Raw genomic sequence first — 6021 nt, 5'->3', positions numbered from 1 at the left:
GAGTGATTTGTCTGCTAGCTGCAATGCGATTATAGTGGGCTTCACCTCGCCAAGTTCTAAGCTCCCTAGATCCTTTAATTTCTGTGGTATCTTCTTTTGAAGGATAGTGCTGCACTCTTCAGTAAAATTCACTATCTCAAATTCCTACAACTTTCGCTTCCTATATATCACCTCCCTCAAGAATTTAGCATAGTTTGGAATTTGCTACAAAGCATCGGCGAATGAAATATTGATGTGAAGTTTCTTGAAGATCTCAAGAAACTTGGCAAACTGTTCATCTAACGCTTTCTTCTTGAATCTCCGAGGGTAAGAAAGCCTCAGCTTTAGCATAGGTTCTATTCGGATTCATCCTTAGACTCCATAAGCTTGCTCTTGCCACTCTCAGTCTCTTCAACTTTCTTCTCCTCCTCCTCAACTTCAGCTTTAGGTTCATTGACTCCAACTTCTTTTCTAGTTCTCAACGCTATGGCTTTATAGTATTCTAATGGATTCACCTCAGTATTAATCGGGAACTGACATCTGTTTTGATCTTTCAATGCAATTGACAGTTGCCCAATCTGTGTCTCCAAAGATTTCATCGTGACACCCATATTGCTCATATGCATCTCCAAGCTATCAAGACGAGACTCAGTCCTTGCCATTTGTTTCCCAGATTCCACCACAAAAGTACCAACTATGTCTTCCAAAGATGTCTTCCCTTCTCTCTTATTTGTATTAAATCCCCAAGGGGGATTCAATAAATTCGTTGTTATTGGCATAAGAAACATTTTCATGGTTACGCAAATCAGGATGATAAGAGTTTGGAACAGGGTTACCTTGATATCCTCCATAGCCTCTGGTGTTATTGTATTGGGCCTCGTCAAGAGTGTGTGACTCTGCAATAGTGATAGTTGTACCTTCAGAATTTCCATTGCTCACCTTGTTCATAGCAGCTATCTGTATAGTTAATGCCGATACTTGGGCAGAAAGGGATGTGAGAGGATCCACTGCATAGACTCCGGCCGATTTTTGGATGTCAGCTCGTTCAGTAGGCCACTGAAAGATACTGATAGTCATTCGTTCCAGCATCTCGTACACCTGAGCATGGTTCTTTGCAAATATAGTATATCCAGCCGCAAAATCCACAAACATCCTCGTGGGTGCATTCAGTCCATTCTAACATAGTTCAATCTGCTCCCAATCTACAAATTTATGATTTGGGCATTGCTTGAGCAAATCCTTGTAACGCTACCAAGCCTCGTACAGCTGTTCAGAGTCATGCTTTCGAAATGTGCTGATCTCGATCTTTAGTTAGGTGGACTTGGTAGGTGAAAAATATTTTGCAAGAAATTTTACTTCCATGTCCTCCCAATTAGTAATGCTCTCCAACGGTAATGATTTCAACCAACACCTTGCCTGATCCCTGAGAGAAAACATAAACAAATGCAATCTAATAATATCCTCAGAAACACTATTAATTTTTACTGTGTCAGTGATCTCCGGGAATGTTCTCAGATGCAGATGAGGATCAGTAGTGGCACTTCCATTAAACCGATTTTCCTGAACCATGTGATCAGTGCAGGCTTCAGCTCGAAATTATTTGCATTGATAGTTCCACGAGATATGCCAGAATAGTGAGTATGGACCACTAGCCTGAAATGGCCTCTGATTGGCACCAAGGGAGCATGTTGTTCATTATCATTCTCAGCCATTGCTCTTTGTTCGTCTCTTATTTTCTTCCTTAAAGCTCTTGAATTTCTTTCAATCTCAGAATCAAAAAGAAAGGAATCAAGGCTTTGACTTCTTTGCATTAACTGCAAATCAAAAAAATACAAATGAATGAGCAACTAAAAAATAAATAGAAAAATAAAGAGAAAAATCTAAATTTAAATCCAAACTAATTGGTAACAATACTAATATAAATTCAAATAAAATACTCCGCGGTAACGGCGCCAAAAACGTGTTGCGTAATTTCTTGCTCGCAAGTGCACGGTGTCAAGTTTTAATATAAAATGAGTAGAGTATCGTTCCCACGAGGAGTATATGTTGAAAATTATATTAATTCTTGTAATTAAAATAGGCTAGACTTGATTTAGAAAGTTAAATATGAGATTTTTTTTCAAACTTAAATAAATTAACTAAGAAAACCAATAAGCAATTAACACACTTGAGAGAAAATATCTAAAGGTTTTGATTTCACTTATTTTCGACAACAAATACTTCTAATTAATTTATACTTATAAATTTCACTTGTTTAATAGCCAAGAACACTTATTTATTTCTATTCCCCTTTTCCAAGCAACAAATAGAATGTATCAATTAAGTTTTGATTCCAATATCTCTGATAGTCGTGTTTTGTTTGCATATTTTGTTGTTATTTTGTTGGTAGTTTGAATGCATTTAATTGTGTTTGTTCATGTTTTATCTTAGTTTTGTCTTTTGCATGCATTTATATGCATAGCATACTCCCGGGTTTAATGTGTAGGAGATTTCAAGATGAAGAAAACGAAGGCAGAATTTTGGTTTTTCCCATGCGATCGATCCCACGTACTCAGCAGGATCGAGCGCGGGCCGAGAAGTTGAAAACAGAGAAACGCATATTTTCACGTGATCGATCGGACGAATTCACGCGATCGAGTGCGCGCAAGGAATTTTGGGCAGTGAATCGTGTAAAATAGCGTGCTCGATCGTGCGTACTTATGCGATCGAGCGCGCTCGTCTGTCGGGAAAAAAAATAGTAATTTTGGAAACTTTGTTATTTTATTCTCTAGCCTTTATTAGACTCTTAATTCCGATTTTGGAGGATTATGATCAGATTTTGGAGACTCTCTCTTGGAGGCTAGGTTTTATTCTTGAATTTCTATCTCTAATTTTCTTCTTTTCTTTGAATTTTTATGAATTTGGTGATGAATCGTTGTAGCTAAACTTTTTAATACTTGGTTGAGGGAGACGAAACCTTGATATATTTTATTCATGAGATTAGATTTGTAGTGTTTAATCTTTATTAATTATCAATCTTTGATCTGTTTGATTTCATGTTTGTATGCGAGATTTTAGGATTGACCATCTTAGAGTTTTGTATTGCGAACATGGACCCAATTCCTTGGTCCGTTAAATTGTATTAAAATCCCTTAATCATGTTTATCAAATTAATCTTGTAAAATGAAATCGGGCTACTAGATTCTCCTCCACTTAAGATAATTTTGTCCTCGAAATAAATCTTCAAGTACCGTCATGAACTTGTTTTATCATATCATTTTACAAGATCTTAACAAAATTCAAATGATGAACATTAGAGTCTCATTACTGAGATTGAATAAAAAAATAAAATCTTATTCCTTAAAACCTTCTTATGATTCACTAAATAGCATGGTCTTTCCACATATATCAAGTATGTATCCATTGTACCTTGGATAATTGTAATATGTAAGACACATCTATCCCAAATCTGTATATCCTGGATACTAGACTCATATAACTGCAAGGCTTGGCTGTACTATATCTCATATATTGTCCAATATTCCAATTAGACCAACAAACTCTATAGATATATTACCTAGTAAATTCACTATATCAACACTCTGAAGACCTAACTCTTGGTTTCTTAACCTGTTGTTTTCCAAATTTCTTCTCAGAATAGTGGAATATAACATCATTGTTCGTACAACTTATCAAATGGTGTCATACCATTACTGCTGTAATAACTTGTATTGCACCCAACTTTAATCATTGAAACATGATCTTGCCAAGCTGACCAAAATCCAAAGTGCAAACTCATAATATATTCTCAAACTATAGGTACTAAACCGTGACTGATCATAAATTAATGACAATTAAGATTTTCACGATGGGGTCGGATGCATTTATCCATATCTAAAAATATGAAAACTCAAGTGAGACTGTCTCGTAGGTCAATGTTGTTAGAAAGATCTCCGATCGAGCCCATAAAAATTTATGCCAAAGTATTAATTTTAATAAAAATATGAACCAGATCGACCCGTCTTATAGATATAGATCCATGAGATATTTCAAGAGATATTTGGTCGATTGAAAATGTTCTTTTTTCGTATTCAAATACGGAATATGGTATTAGGGTATTTGGGGTATTTTGAAAAATAGGCCATGACCCTAATTTTTTTTGTTTCTATTGCATCAAATTTTAATAATTTAACCAATACCAAATAATAAAAAGTAGATCTCTTATGAGATGGTCTCATAGATCTAAATTCGTGAGATTGGTCAACCCGACTTATATTTACAATGCAAAGTAATACTTTTGCAGTTATCGACCTGAATCACCTATTAATCAGAACTTAACCATGCGATTAAAATTTAAAAATTAATTAGATAATAATTGCGGAAACTATAATATTAATCAAAAACAAAATCGTCAGAATACAACCAGAACCAATGGAAAACCCAATAACAGTTTAATACAACCATGTCAAAATTTGTATCTAAAAACCAAAAATAACGACTGAAATGGAAACAAGCAAATCTCCTCAAGCGGTCACTGACTCTGCCTCGAACCTCCTGCCTCATCTAACCTGAGAAGTGCCTGGTCGAATGGGGTGTCCAAGATAATACTAAGGACGTGAGCGACTAACACTCAGTACGTAAGTAAGAGTATACAAACATATATGGGTATGCAACATGATGTGATGGGTAACTAGGTAAACTAGATCAATCTTGATCAGATAAGGTGCCATGAGTGAGTAGTACCATTTGGGGTCAAATCCGCTAAATAGCTTACACACTCATTTTGATCCCAGATATCAAGCATCCTATTCAACGTAGCCTCCTTCCCTGCCATTGCGGCAGCCCCCGGTGTTCGAACATATATGGACATCGTATATCGAAAGTATCGTGATTCGAACACTACTAGAATGACTATCTCGAAGGAGATGCAGACTCAACATGACATATGCACACGCAACATAGAATAAAGCAGTGAAACATGGATAACACATAAAATATAACATATAAGCATATATACTCAACTGGATATCTCGGTCTGTATTTACGTACCTCAACTAGACATGTAGAGTAAACAGGTTCTACAATCCAACTCTACAGGTCAAGTAAACATCATATCACTAATACTAGTCTAAAAGGTTTACCAATTCATTAGATACTACCAATAGCTACTAGCATTCAAGGGCTATACCTACGTATTTTTCCAACCCTTTAGTGTCGGAAGCCTTGAAACTCAAGCATGTCTCCGCCACGACCTCGGAAGCACTTAGCTATTGCCCGTCCCTCGATTAGTTGGCTAAATATTCTCAATTATGAATTAAGAACGAGAGGGATTTTATCCTAAAAATTTTCACTTGGAAATGAAATCCGCATGGCCTATTTACAAGCGACGATCGGAAAGTTCCGATCATGTATCCAAAAAGGTCTGGAGTTTGCATGCATCAACGTGTCAACAACGTTTTGACACCTCAGTGGAACCTAAGTTCGGAAGGTCTGATCTCCAGTTTGGATCGTCCGAACTATACGTGTCACTGTACTTTTGACACCTCATTGATCTACCTGGCCATCAACTTCAAAAGGTCAGCTCTGTGTTCAATGCTTTAAATCTGAGTTTGATGCTTCCGAACTCTCTTTGGTGGATCCAAACACTTCGGAGGGTCCGAACCTCTTTTCTTGGTTCCAAAATTTTTAGTGACGTTGATTTGTGTAAAGCATGATCCATTAATCATGTTTTCATATTTTAATTGCATAAAAGGGTACTAGGGTCACTACAAATTTTTACATAAAAAAATAATATTTTTTCATAGATCAAGTTGAAAAGGATATTCGTCTCACAATATTGACCCGTGAGACTGTCTCATGAAAGTTTTTATGAATAATAAAGGTTTTATTTAATTTTTTATCCGACTCAAATATATCGTTAAGGGTTGGGGAAAAACCCCATTAATCCTAAATTAATAAATTTGGCTCATTTTCTTGGTTTAGTCCCAAATTTTGACGTTCTTGGTTTAGTCCTAAATGTATAAAAAAAATTTACTGAGTTTTCCTTCGATCAAATTAATTGTA

Source organism: Henckelia pumila, chromosome 4, assembly GCF_033568475.1.
Source record: "Henckelia pumila isolate YLH828 chromosome 4, ASM3356847v2, whole genome shotgun sequence".
Lineage (NCBI taxonomy): Eukaryota > Viridiplantae > Streptophyta > Magnoliopsida > Lamiales > Gesneriaceae > Henckelia > Henckelia pumila.
The sequence above is the reverse complement of the archived record's forward strand: the minus strand, read 5'-3'. Positions refer to the sequence as shown.